Below are 15,545 nucleotides of genomic sequence, written 5' to 3'. Positions count from 1 at the left end.
AGCATGAGAATGGGATAGAGGTTTTGAGAGAAAATAAGAGAGAGGGGGAAGGGAGAGAAAGCAGTGTTCGAGCTGTCAGCTTATTTACCTTATGTAATCGCCCATATCGAACGGTGAGTTGCGCCGGCCCTGCCTCACCGCTATACGCGCCCGGTTATTGGATAACTATTTCTTTTTATTATTTAAAAGCTATGCTTTGGACAAGTTTTTGCCAAAAGAAAAGTTGTTTCAGAATAACCTCAGGAATATGTCTTTTCAAGGGCATAAGGTTATTCTGAATCACCCTATGTATGTATATATGTATATATATATATATATATATATATATATGGCGGTGAACTGTCTGAATGGCGGTGAATACGAGTCAGGCGCGGTAACAATGCGCAATAAGTAATCTCAGAATTGTTTAAAAATACATAAGTAATTTGTTGAACGTTTTGGCACTTCCTTCGAACCATCTTCAGCAAAAATTTCTGACAATAGAATTGCACAAGCAGAAGCTATCGATGTTGAAATGAAGAGCTTTCTCGTCGAGAGATAGTACCGGAAATAATACCGGAGCATGGAAAAACATTATTGACGTAAAGAACACGTTGCAAAAGTCTAATTTGCAATTTCTCTTTTATCAAATAGAAATCTGATGTCCCCGACTATACATATTGTATCATTATATTGTTATTACTATAAAAATATGACCTAAATGACATACGTCATAAATCATCTATAATAAATAATAACGGTATAAGAAAAAGCAGGTCAGTACGTTTCCAAGCCGATCTTTTCCAAAAAATTTTCAACTTTACCATTTATCATAAAATGTAAATGAAAACAAAATAACCAGGAGAAATGAAAAATAACTGAATAATAACACTTTTCTTCCTTCACCCTTCTATGATCTTTTCACTTCAAAGAACTTGTAGATTAATGCGTCTTCTCGCGCGGCAGTCACGGTAGTGCCACGCAGTGACACACATTGTTTTTCGTATCGCATGCAAGATGACATCTGTTTGAAATAAATACGAGGATAGTCCGATAAGTACTTAGCCTACAAAAGAAAAACAAAAATTTTGGAAAAGTGGCGATTTATTTCTCAACATAGTCTCCTTTTAGCTCGATACACTTGACCCAGCGATGCTCCAACTTCTTTAACCCATCTGAAAAATACATTTTCTCGAGGTCTGCAAAGTAGGCCTCCGTGGCGGCGATGACCTCCTCATTCGACTCAAATTTCTGCCCGGCGAGTGACTTTTTCAAGTTTGGAAACAAAAAAAAGTCGCACGGGGCCAAATCTGGAGAATACGGTGGATGGGGCAGCAGTTCGTAGTGCAATTCGACCAATTTGGCCGTGGCGACGGCGGAGGTGTGAGCCGGTGCGTTGTTATGGTGGAAGAGCACTTTTTTCTTCGCCAAATGAGGCCGTTTTTTCTGCAATTTGGCGTCGAATCAGCCCAATAATTCGGCAGTAGAGCCCTGTGACCGTTTTGCCCTTCTCCAGATGTAGATCACACCTTGTGAATCCCAGAAAACGGTGGCCATCACCTTTCCGGCCGATAGGACAGTCTTCGCCTTCTTCGGAGCACGTTCGCCGGGTGAAGTCCACTGTTTCGACTGTTGCTTGGTCTCTGGTGTGTACCAGTAGATCCATGTTTTGTCGACGGTCACGAAACGACGCAGAAACTCCTTCGGATTGCGCTTAAACAGCGTCAAACACTGCTCTGAAGTGGTCTCACGGTTGCGCTTGTTGTCCGGAGTGAGCAAACGCGGCATCCATCGCGCCGACAGTTTTCTCATACCCAAAATTTCATGCAGGATATGACCCACGCGGTCTTTTGAGATGCCTACTGTTTCAGCTATCTCGCGCACCTTCAATCGGCGGTCTGCCAATATGAGATCGTGGATTTTTGTCACGTTATCCTCCGTGGTAGCCATTTTCGGGGCACCTGGGCGTGGCTTATCAAAAACCGACGTGCGACCACGTTGAAACTCGTTAAACCAATTTTTGACGGTCGCCATCGAAGGAGAAGAGTCACCGTACACAGCATCTAAGCGCTCTTTGATTTCGCTGCGCGATTTCCCTTCCAAAAACAAGAATCGAATCACCGACCGATATTGCTCTTTTTCCATTTTTCTAAAATCCGTGGACACGCCCGCTTCCACACGCGGTTAAAACAAAACTACGAGTCCGATTCGGCTGAAATTTTGACAGTAGCCGTCTACGAGAATGTACTACACGATAGTAAATCTTTCTTGCGATACTGACATCATCGGGCGGTAAGGCTAAGTACTTATCGGACCGCCCTCGTATAGTCCTCTTAATACAAGAGATAAACCGTTAGAATAATATCTGATACAAATATTCACTTTTCGTGAATAGTCCACCTTATTAGGAGAGGAATACTCTTTTTGTAAAGGTAAAATACGGGATTACAAAAAAAAACTTTCTGCATTTGATAACTACAAATAAAGCATTTAATAATTAAAACAAAATAAAAATGCACAAAATAAAAAAGCTAATGTTCCATTTATATAGTATATAAAATATTCAATGTTATCACATTTTGATAAACAATATAATATTAATAATTATTTCATCTATATAATCATAAAAATAATAATTGCATGCAAGTTTTGTTTCAACGTCAAAAATCATTATCACGAGCTTTTTAATTTATAAAATATAGAATCAACTCTACGATGATTGTAAAGCAACATTAAACGGTATAATAAAATAAATCTTATATTGGAAAGCTGTATTTGAAAAATCTAATCTTATCTTTTAAATTTAAATTTTAAATAACATTGAAAAAATTTTGAATTTTTAGAATATTCTTTTACAAAATTGGAATAAACCCAGTATTACTTCGCAACTATATTTACAAATGTAACAAAAGAAACATTAACTCAATATTACATGTATATTTAAATTGTTTCTTTACGAGAAATTTTGTTGTTTAATTCAAAAAACCTTTATTATTTGACGAAAGTAATTCTATTATTGGCCGTACTTATTGATTCAAACATTGATTTGTTTGGCTCATTTCAAATAAATTTGTTTGGATATAATAAACTTTATTAAGTTTAAAGAAATCGTTTTCTTTGTGTAGTCATTTATCTGTTCAGTTCTTCAATGATATTCGGAGTCACACGGTTGTCCGCCTAGCATAACAAGTTCTGTCAACAAAAACGTGCCGTCGTAGTTATAAAATTTCTCAGTGATTTTTCTGCGCAGGTATGTAACACCCTGGGGCCCAGACAGCCCTAACCAGCAGTTCGCTGTCTTCGCATATAATTGTGACCGATCTACGAGGCCGAGAGTCATTCCGTTATCATCATCAACAATTTTCAATAAATATGAATAGTAAGTCCCTATTCTGCCGTTTTTCTCTTCTTATTTATTTATTTTTATTTTTTAAATAAGGCTACTTTTCTCTCCCGTTAAGAATTTACGATATATATAGACACACATATATTTTAATTCACTACCCTTCTCCTTCTTTATCTACTACTACTCTTCTTTTTATTTCTTTCATTACTTTTTCTAGGATTCAATCAAACTCCGTTTTCGATTGAATTCAAAAGTTTTTCTTTCTTAACTTTTTCTGGGATTCAATCAAGCTCCGTTCTCGATTGGATTCAAAAGTCTTGCCTTCTTTACTTTTTCAGGGATTCAATCAAACTTCGTTATCGATTGGATTCAACAGTTTTTCTTTCTTTACTTTTTCGAGAATTTAATTAAGCTCTGTTCTCGATTGGACTTAAAAGTTTTTCTTTCTTTACTTTGTTTGAGATTCGATCAAGTTCCGTTCTCGATCGGACTCAAAAGAATCCCTCCCTTTTAATCCAATTGAGTCCCCTCTCTTTTCCCTCTCGTTCCTGTCTAATTCTTAAATCTGATTTTATTTTGAAAAAGCAGAGAGAGAGAGAGAGAGAGAGAGAAACGGAGTCTTACTTTAAGATTTATTTTAGTAATATAACAGAAATGAATAGCAGTGAATACGAGTCAGGCGCGGTAAACAATGCGCAATAAGTAATCTCAGAATTGTTTAAAAACACATAAGTAATTTGTTGAACGTTTTGGCACTTCCTTCGAACCATCTTCAGCAAAAATTTTTGACAGTAGAATTGCACAAGTAGAAGCTATCGATGTTGAGATGAAGAGCTTTCTCGTCGAGAAGATGTATCTACATACGTGTTGTTAAGCTCAAAAAAATTTAACATAGCTCAGACTGTGAAAAGTAAGTAAAGTAAGCCATGACGTAATTAACTAACAATGAGTACTGCGTATGCAAGTCGTTTCGTTGAAGCAGTGTTTCTTTGCACACATCCAAAAAGATCGAAAATGTCGTATATAGCTGCTGGCAACATAAAAAAGTCAGCTAGGGGTTTGTTAGAACATGGGTGAAACGATACGACGAAACAAAAAATATTAATAACCTGCCAGAACGTGGCACTTGGCGCTCAATGACGAAAAAGGATGACAAAGTTATCATCAAGATGTTTGAGAAAAATCCTAGGTGTTCATTACGGCGAGCAAAGAATCTTTTATTGAAAAAGGGTGTAGAAGTGGGCCTTTATATTATTAAACAACAATTGTTTGATTCCGGATACGACTGGCAATCCACAAAGTTACAACCTTTTTTGACTGAAAAACATGTCGAAAAACGGCTAAAGTGAAAATGGCATTACTATACAATCCCAGTCGCCTGATGCCAATGCCATCGAAAACGTGTGAGCAATAATAAAGGTCAAATTTAAAGAAAAGAAGGTTTTTAATTTAAAGCAGCTCGTTCGTCATGCACGGAATATCTGGAGATCTCTTCCTGAGACAATGGCTGAAAATATGGAAAGCATGCCTCGACGTTGCTAGGTCTTACTCGATAACAAAGGAGATTGGACAATTTACTAAGTAAACGCATTTTAGTTTATTGAATGTATTAATAAATCCAAATCAAATTTTTAACAAATCTGTGTTTTTATAGGAGAAACAACCCGTACGCTCTTATCAAACAAACTGTACGTCAAACTATAAAAAAAAATTTATAACACATAAAATTTTATCACAAATAAATGTCTCATCAACTTTATCGCCAATAAACATTCCGTCATCCTTATCACAGGTAAACAAACCGTCGACTTCATCACAAAACAACTTCCTGTCATCTTCATCACAAGTGGACATCCCATTAATCTTATCACGAAGAAACACCCCCTCAACTTCCATTCCAAGTTTCTCATGGACATTAACATTGAGTTTGTTTGGTGAAAAACTGTTACTCATTTCAGGCAAATATTATTGGGAGTATAAATTAATTCGGTCCGTTTTTTTTGTGGTCAAAAATGCATTTATTTCAGAACAAATTGAATAAACAGATTAATCAAAGTATTGTCCATCACTGGCTATTACTTTGTCCCAGCTCTCAGGCAATTTTCGAATTCCATCTCGAAAAAATGTTTCGTCTTTTGAAGCGATCCAAGTTAGGAGTCAATTTTCGATTTCTGCGAAAGAAGTGAACCGATTTCCTGCCAAATCGTGCTGCATCCGTCGGAATAACCAGTAATCAGATGGAGCGATGTCCGGCGAATATGGCGGATGCGGTAAAATATCTCACTTGAATTGAAATTGGAATTGAAATTAGCAACGTCATATATTCAATACATGCCAGATATTTATTGTTAGATATATATTTATAATACGTAATATAAATTACGTATCGAAAGCGAACATTTATTGGTATTAAACATGCATCTAATACAGGAATCATCTGAACTGCTACGTATCTGCAATATAGCATCATTTCAAAATTTAGGTATCAAATATGTATGTGCAGTGAAAAATGCTGTGCGAGAGAAGTTCGGATTGCCTTTTAGCTCAATATTAGAGCACGATTAAATAAAGTAAATTTGAGAGAGGTAATTGAGAGGAGAGCGCGGCTTCGCGACGCACTCGTCTCTTTTCCTTTTTCTGAATCCCAGGCTCTCTTGAACCTGAGAATCTGAGAATTTCCCATTCTTCATACGGTTACGTCACTGATTCGCGGTGATTTGATCAGACAGACCTACAGCCTCGTTGCCGCTGAGTTGATCCGTTAGGAATGTACTTATGCAGACTCCTGCAGGCTACTGCGTAATATGCAAATTGACCAATCTGGAGTACTAGGGGATTACCATAAAACATATTCGTCTATAATAAAAATCGACAGCAAAAAAGTTGTCATATCCAAGAGTATATGATTATTATCAGAAAAACAATAGGAAATCTCAAAAATTTACGAAGCATAATAAAAATTGACAGTATAAAACAATTATTATATTAATATATATTGCAAGTGATAATAATATTCTTTGTCTTAACAATATTTTTAAATAAAAAACAAACAATTTTTTTTAATCAAATTATTATCTGGATCGATATAATAAATTAATGGGATATTTTCAGGCATTTTTAATTTTCTGCTTCCGAAAGGTCGGAAAGAAAACAGGAAAAGAATGCAAATGGACGGTTTTTAATAAGAGGAATCAAGGAGAGCATCGAGCATGTATGACTTCCACGATTCTGCAGCTCTTCCGAAAGCTCTCCCTTCAGGTGCCTCATGATAGAATGCATGCAGGTGAGCAGGCAAATTTTGATGCATGGAAACAGATTCTGGCAACGTCCGCCGTCGCATTAGGACCTATGCTTCATTCCAAAGATATTGGATATATTTTGGCGGATATCATGGGCCTTTTCTGTAGCCGATTACGAGGATGAATCCCAGTCTTCCTCTCCTTTCATTCCGGGATGACAAATATTTGTTTGGCCAATACCCAGTTCGAGACCCGCTGGAGTCCCGAAAATGACAATGAGACGCTAAGTCGCTTTTCCATCGTTGAAGCTGAAGGAAGTCTTTCATCCACATCAAATGAGAGCACTGTTTAGCGTTTTCTCTCTTTCTTTCTCTCGAGTTCGAGGGCATCAAACTCTCGTTAGCTGACCGTCTAGCTTATCTCGTCAATGAGGAAGTATGATTAGGCGGCGGGTCTCGATAGCGCACATCCCGATAGCACACAAACTACTCACAATGGCAGATGCTTAGAGATTTTCCGTAGGTTAGGTTAGATAAGTCAAGATGATTGGTTGGTGGGCTATCGGGATGTGCGCTATCGGAACTCTCCCATGATTAGGCCTTATATTAAATTACATTATATTTCTCTAAAATTACATCATAATTCTATAAAGAATCAAATAGAAAGTGAAAATAACATGTGCAAATAGCGATCTATTTTACACTCTTATATACTATAGCAGTAATTAATACCCAAATAGTAAAATATGATAACTCAATTTAAAGCGAATCATTCCACAAATTAAATTGTTCGTTACCCAACTAGCAAAATGCCAGCAAAATGTGATGTCAGTTTGCCAGCAAACTTGATTACGACTTAAGCAGATTTCAAGCTGCTGTTTCACTCATTATAAGCATATAGTTTCTAACGGCACAGCTGGTCAACATAAAACGACGATAGAAATGCAGCACCAATCAAACATTATCTGTTGTGACATTATGACCATAAATACACAGCAAATATCAAATATGATCTACCATATCAAGAACTGATAGCAGAAATACAGCAAAAATCGAGCTTGATGTGCCATCAAGATGTGTACTGAAATAAAAGTATACGTGAATGCAATAAAACTGTATTAATGAAAAATTAAAATGGGTCCAATGATATATTTTATTATCTTAATGATTTAGATTTTATTAAAAGGGTAATTTGAGTTATAAAACTATTACCAGAATTTATGATAATAATGATATGTACGCCCAAGGACTTTGATTCCGTCCATGGGGAAATTTTTCAAACTGAGGAGTCACCACTTTCTACATACTCGCAGTTCATGATTAATGAAACGACTAGAGCTTATTGGTCGTTACGTTAATTATGAACTGTAAGTATGTAGAAAGATAGCGACTTCTTAGTTTGGAAAATTTCCCCATGGACAGAATCAAAGTCCTTGGGTGTACATTGGATATACTCTTTGTTACTTTATTGTTAATTAAACCAATACATAAAAAAAATTTTTTTAAAGTTTTTTAACAGATATTTTAGTTTTAGAGCTTAATCCGCATTCTTTTGCATATATTGAAATAACATCATCAATGTATTATACAATTTTTTAACAGAACCAATAGTTTTTGAATAAAACAAGATAATATGAAAGATACTCTTCCGTCGTAGATAGGTCTTCGGCACAATCCCTTGCAACCCCCCACCCGCGCGCGCGCGCGCTCGTGTGTGTGTGTGTGTGTGTGTGTGTGTGTGTGTGTGTGTGTGTGTGTGTGTGTGTGTGTGTGTGTGTATGGGTGTGGGTGTGTGTGACTATATGTGTAGTTATTAAACATGGACTCGTCAATTTTGCACTATTTTTCTTTTTTATGCTTTTATTTTATTTTTTCTCAGGATATATATAATTAATATAAAAGAATAAATGTACTCTTTATTTTGCACAATTATTTAAATAGCATGCGCTATTTAAAAGTATGATTACGCGTAGACCGTTGCGATTACGAAAATTATGCATAGAGGCTTTATTGTAGACAATTTCAAGGACTTTATATTTTATGTGACACTTTATTCTAAGAAATCATTATTTTCCAAGTTATATGCATAAAAGAATTAAAAAATCCTGGTTTTTATCTTAATTTTTTATCTTGAAGGTGACCTTGTCGGTGATTTTTATTATCATATTCGTAATCAGCGCACCAAATACAGTACCAATTTACAACCAAATCGGAGGGTTTACTTTTTTGAAACTTTATCCACATATAAAATTGTACTTTTATACATATTAATACGTACACTAAAAAAAATTTAGAAAATTTTAGTAAATATTTGTTTGTATATTTGCAAGAAAAAGTTTACTTGCCCGGAACATAAATATTTATTCAATAAAAAACCGATAGTTAAATTTAAACAATTGTCCTTTTACAAAGTAAATTAGTAAATATTTTTTTGCAAATATACAAACAAATATTCATTACTGTATCACATCACATATTTGAGAAAATTATATTTAAAGTTGTCAAAAGTAACACTTTTGAGTTAAAATAATCGTGTACACAATTGGCTTAAAAATGACATGTAAACGTAAATGAAAAAAAATTAAAAAATGGGAGACAGCGATATGAAGATTCAAAATTGCATGTTTTTCATGATCATGAACAAATAATGTTTGTAGTATGTCTTACATGTAAAATAATTATAAAATGTGAAAATAGTGAAAAACAATAGAAAGAAGTTTTATGTTTTTGCAGCAAAAAACCTCGCTTTATTATCTGCGCAGGCTATAGTTTTCTGCCCACGCATAAAACGTGAAGTATCAAGCCTGATCTACAATATGCTTTTTGCTTCCTATTTCTTGCTTTTCACCTTTTGCTTTCTTGTTTCTTTGCGCACTGTTTTACCGACAATCGTGTTTTTTGTCACGTGTTTCTTGTCTTTTCTGAAGTTCATCAAATTTTATCTCGGACAACAAAGACAAAGAAACATGTTGGTTAGGTTAAATATGACCACGGTGGCGATTCAAACATAGTCTGATAAAAAATATGTCTGATAAAGAAAATGAAGCTGAAATACAAGTAAACGAAGCTTTTGGCGAATTGTTTGGCAATTTTGTGCAAAAAAATCCTTGCCTTTTGTGCATGACGATGTCTCTCGGCTTTGTGTGACAAAAATACAAAAAGCAGAAAGCACAAGACAAAAAGCAAAAAGGACAAGACAAAACGCAAAGAGCACATTATAGATCAGGCTTTATGCATACTCAACTCTTTTGCAAGGAATATTTTCGAACGCATTCCTGAACGACGAGGCGACCAGCAGCTACAAGGCAGCGAAATGGGCAAGGAGAGAGGAAAAGGACTAAAAATGGCGGATCGTCTGATAGAAAAAAACGGACCCCCCACTCTTCGAAAACCCGAAAATGATTCAGTCTAGAGATCCTATATCTATAGTGCCTTAAAGTCTCGACACAGGTTTTTGCATAATTGCATAACCGTGTGCATAAAGAAATTGATTGGTCCATTTCCTTATGCATACCGTTATGCAGCTAAAGCCTGTGTCGCGGCCTTTAAGCCCACCTGTCTCACGCGCCATCTTATTGCGATCACCACGCGCGCGATTTGAACCGCCCATTGATCCGGTACCTGGGCTTGCTCGGGCTAGCCCCATGGTGGAAGGGATAACATGGTGTGTGCAGTTCGGCTAAACCACGCCCACTTTTGCTCTGCAAGGGCTACAATTAACCAGACAGCCAACTGTGAAAAGTAAAATTATTATTAGTGTCAGTCTGTCGGTATGCTGGATCTACCTTCTTTGTTTCACACATGTTAGTTTCTCTTTCTATCCTTGTATGTATATTTCCATGGCTCGATTTACATACGTCAGAAGGAAAGTGTGATTTGCATGTAAGTGATATTTTTTTTAATATTTTACAATTGAACAAGTTTGTTGTTATATCAAAATTAAATATTAAATTGGAAAGGCTTAACAATAAGACAAGCAAATACAGTTATTTTCGCTCAGTTAAATTCTGAGCGTCCTCATTATTGTATAGATTTTTAGCAATAAAAAGTAAATAGATAAAAAATAAATAAGTAAATAAATAAATAAATAAAAAATAAAAAGACAATAAAATTAAACCTAAAAAACATATAAAAATATAATAATACGAAAAGTCTTGTAGTTATAAAAAAAAAATATATTAACAATAGACGCCATAAAGCAGATACGGAGGGGGGCGCGTGTATAGCGATATAGATATTTTTAGTTTATTTCTGAAAAATGTGTCTTTGAACTATAACTTGACCATACATGTTTGAATTTGTTATTAAATATGCTATAAGTTTTGATATAAAATAAATTTTAAATTTTTCAGAAATTTAGAAGAGAAGGAGAATTTCGAGAAAAATGACATTTTTAAAAAATCTAAACAAAGTATTATAAAATACATAGAAATATATAAAACTTTTATTTGAAACTTTTTTATATTTTTTACCATTTCGACTATATTACTTCAGAAATTAAAAAATCAATATATTTCAAGAGCGTGTTTCATCCTCTTGACAATCATGTGGGCCCGTTGTAATATATATAAAAATACGTGTCTCATATTTTTATCTTTATTACAACATATTAAAGGCTTGTCAATTTCTTGCAAACTCTTACGCTGTTTCCTATTTCTTTCACACGTGTTCTCACAATGAAGAGGAAATGGAGGAAACTAACCGAATGAACAGAATCTTCGGTCAAAAATTAGTGTAACACTTCATGTGCATAACTGTTCCCGATAGAAAGAGAAGCAGATACTTGAATAAGTGCATGAAACAAGGACAGATGACTCGGCATACCAACAGGCTGACGCTAAATAATTTTGCTTTTCACAGTTGGCTGTCTGGTTAATTATAACCCCGATAGACAAAGAGGGCAAATTTTTAGAGAGAGACACGCAAACTGCACACACCATGTTATCCTTCCACCATGGCTAGCCCGCGTACCGCGCGTAGGCCCCACCTACTTCATCATGGCAAACGCGCTCACGAAAACTGCGTCCGCAACGATTACTCAGTGTCCCTAGTCTATTCTTATGTACAGTCGTTTTCATTATAGTTGCGACACTTTTTTTTGGATGCATTTCTGAACGCGCAACTATAACGAGAGATGAGAACGACTGCAGTTGTGGAGGTTAGCGCGAAATGTCAAACGTTGATATACAAGGTGTCACAAAGAAAATTTGGGCACCTTGGAGGAAATATAAGATAAGTATACTCGCAAATATTTTTCAAATAGAGTTTATAAAAAAATATTCGCACATTTTTCATATAGGATCGGCTTTGGTCTAATTGAGCTTTATATATTCGTCATTACAGCAACGATGAGCTGAGATGCTTAGATGTAGTTAAATAAATTATAACTACAATAAATATAAAAAATTAAAATTTTAAATATTTGTTACAGTTATAATTATAATTTATTTAACTACATCTAAGCATCTCAGATCATCGTTGTTGTAACAACGAATTTATAAAGTTCAATTAGACCAAAGTCGATACGGAAAATGTGTTATTTATTAATTAAAGCTAACTTTTTCTTATTTTTAGAAGAAGTAGAAGATACAAGGATGATATTGAAAGAAAGGTAAATAAGATTTTAGTTTAATTACGTAAGACGTAAGAAAAATTTTGTAATAAATATACAATTTATTATTTGCATAGGTATCACTTTCTGGTCCATTGATGCAACAAGCACGCAACATTTTGAAACAGATGGATGGTAAAGTGATGAAGAATGAATTTGATATTCAAATTCTTGATTTATTGGCGAGTTCTTGGCCAGACAGACCACCAGTTGAGAAAAGCTGGAACTATTGAAGGTAATATTATTTTAAAGTATGCGGCTCTTTATATTTTATTATAATATTTATCTATTGCATTATTTCTTAAGGCTCCTGAGTACTCGCCGCGGCCATATTGGAGTCGTGACGTCAGAAGCGAGAAATTGCGTGAAATGACACGTAATTTTGTCCGACATGCCATTTGTAAATAAAGCCAATTTGGATAAAACAAACTAAGCAGATGACTTTAAAACACTTCTAAATATCGGTCACGACTATCCTTTTTCCGCCTAACATTCAGTAAATAGTTGTAAAAAGCATGTAAAGTGAAGCAATTGAAACAGGAAAACACATGGGCACATAATTTTGTCCGACGTGCCATTTCTAAATAATGCCAATTTGGATAAAACAGACTAATCAGATGGCTTTAAAACACTTTTAAATATCGGTCACGACTATCCTTTTTTCGCCTAGCAGCCAGTAAATAGTCGTAAAAAGCACGTAAAGTGAGTCTATTCAGACAGGAAAACACACGGATAGCTATTAAAAGGAGTGAAAAATGTACTTTTATGTATAAAATTCAAAGAAACTTTACTCGCGGTCCATTTTTACGAATTTGGTACGAGACAAGTCATGTTTTTACAATGAAACACATAATAACAAAATGACATGCACGATAACATTTCATCGTCAATCTGTCACGTTTCACGTGTATTAGTTCTAATTTTGTCCGCGACGAAATGTCGCTACCGTCAACGCGGAGTTCTCGGCTGAGGAGTCAGGAGCCTTAAAAGGATATGAAGACTGGTTTATTAGAAGAAGGGAAAGCTACCTTACTCACGAAAATGTCTTTGGAAGAAGGGAAGCCAGATCCTGTCACATAGAGGATAAAATATTCGTTGCACCACCGAACTTATGACAAGTGATTTATTTATTCCAATTATGTTTGCATCCATTGCTTGTGCGACAGCATTGAAAATATTACATTCTCCATGGAGGTAAAAAATGATTATTTCAGTGTAATCTTTAGCTTTATATATGTATATATAAATCTTTTCCATAACAATAACTGTATTACGTCCATTTGGTATTAAATCTCGCACAATGTTGACGCCAAATTAATTCACCTAGAAACAACGCATGTATTAAGTTAGAAAAAAAAATATATATATATATTTTTCTAACTTAATATTTAAAGATTTATGCATACATATATAAAGTTAAAGTTATTAAAAGATTTATGTATACATATATAAAGCTAAAGATTACACTGAAATAATCATTTTTTACCTCCATGAAGAATGTAATATTTTCAATGCTGTCGCACAAGCAATGGGTGCAAACATAATTGGAATAAATAAATCACTTGTCATAAGTTCGGTGGTGCAACGAATATTTTATCCTCTATGTGACAGGATCTGGCTTCCCTTCTTCCAAAGACATTTTCGTGAGTAAGGTAGCTTTCCCTTCTTCTAATAAACCAGTCTTCATATCCTTTTAAGAAATAATGCAATAGATAAATATTATAATAAAATATAAAGAGCCGCATACTTTAAAATAATATTACCTTCAATAGTTCCAGCTTTTCTCAACTGGTGGTCTGTCTGGCCAAGAACTCGCCAATAAATCAAGAATTTGAATATCAAATTCATTCTTCATCACTTTACCATCCATCTGTTTCAAAATGTTGCGTGCTTGTTGCATCAATGGACCAGAAAGTGATACCTATGCAAATAATAAATTGTATATTTATTACAAAATTTTTCTTACGTCTTACGTAATTAAACTAAAATCTTATTTACCTTTCTTTCAATATCATCCTTGTATCTTCTACTTCTTCTAAAAATAAGAAAAAGTTAGCTTTAATTAATAAATAATACATTTTCCGTATCGACTTTGGTCTAATTGAGCTTTATAAATTCGTTGTTACAACAACGATGATCTGAGATGCTTAGATGTAATTAAATAAATTATAATTATAACTGTAACAAATATTTAAAATTTTAATTTTTTATATTTATTGTAGTTATAATTTATTTAACTACATCTAAGCATCTCAGCTCATCGTTGCTGTAATGACGAATATATAAAGCTCAATTAGACCAAAGCCGATCCTATACGAAAAATGTGCGAATATTTTTTTATAAACTCTATTTGAAAAATATTTGCGAGTATACTTATCTTATATTTCCTCCAAGGTGCCCAAATTTTCTTTGTGACACCTTGTATATCAACGTTTGACATTTCGCGCTAACCTCCACAACTGCAGTCGTTCTCATCTCTCGTTATAGTTGCGCGTTCAGAAATGCATCTAAAAAAAAGTGTTGCAACTATAATGAAAGCGACTGTACACCAGAGGGTCGATCATGAAACTTTTTCCCTAAGGCGGAAACGTGAAAAGTGAAAAATTTCTCCATTAATTTCAATGGTAAAGATTTTCACTTTTCACGTTTCCGCCTTAGGGAAAAAGTTTCATGAACAACCCCCTGCAGCGTCATTGAGTCTGTCCGCCGTCAGGTTGTCGCAGTTGCCAAATGAGATTAGCCAATTTTTAACTTTGGCGACATCAACTGGCGATCGCATCACATTAATCTATAAAGTGACTTGAAAGAGCGTGGCAAAGCGCAACGAGAATTACGAGAAATGTAATTTGTGATAGTATAATTGTGCGCGAGCGGAGATGTACAGCGAGTGAGAGGCAGAGCAACGAAAACTCGGCGGGAAACAAAAAGAGGGGCCGGCCAGAAGTGAAGCCCGGTTAGCCAAAGCAGATCGGCCTACAGCGTCGATTACAAGTCGCTCGATTTGCTCTCTAGGAACTGCGAGCCGCGCCCGAGATTTTCTCCTTATATAAACAGCGATCCTCCCCGAAAGACCCCGGTAGGAATTCAGTAAATACGACGGTTACCGAAGTCCGTAGATCCTTCGAGAAGGCTCGCTGTTATTGTTTGTCAGAACCAGGAATTCGCCACTCGGCAAGCACGGCTTCACCGCTCGCCAGCAGCATTCCGCCGAGCGAGCGGGAAAAGAGCCGTCACGCGCGATGAGCGTGATGCGCCCGACCAGCCGCGATCCCGAACATCCCGCCCGCCTCGCCCGAGCCAGGGCGATCGGTCCAGGTCGAGTTAATGATAATTACAAAATGCTAAAGCGTCTCCGGAGACCACTCTCAGCG

General features: G+C 35.5%; 1 long non-coding RNA gene across 1 annotated transcript; it reads right to left on the bottom strand.

Annotated features, from left to right (window-relative positions):
• Window positions 1–5,319: 5,319 nt before the first annotated feature.
• Window positions 5,320–10,196, bottom strand: LOC120359583. Its single transcript, XR_005576360.1, has 2 exons — window positions 9,808–10,196; window positions 5,320–5,608 (listed from the first exon to the last, which is right to left on the bottom strand). It is a non-coding gene; the product is annotated as an uncharacterized LOC120359583 (long non-coding RNA).
• Between the last annotated feature and the right edge of the window lie 5,349 nt (window positions 10,197–15,545).

The sequence above is a fragment of the Solenopsis invicta genome, chromosome 14 (genome assembly GCF_016802725.1).
Source record: "Solenopsis invicta isolate M01_SB chromosome 14, UNIL_Sinv_3.0, whole genome shotgun sequence".
Classification (NCBI taxonomy): domain Eukaryota; kingdom Metazoa; phylum Arthropoda; class Insecta; order Hymenoptera; family Formicidae; genus Solenopsis; species Solenopsis invicta.
This window is presented reverse-complemented; position numbering and strand designations above follow the sequence as displayed.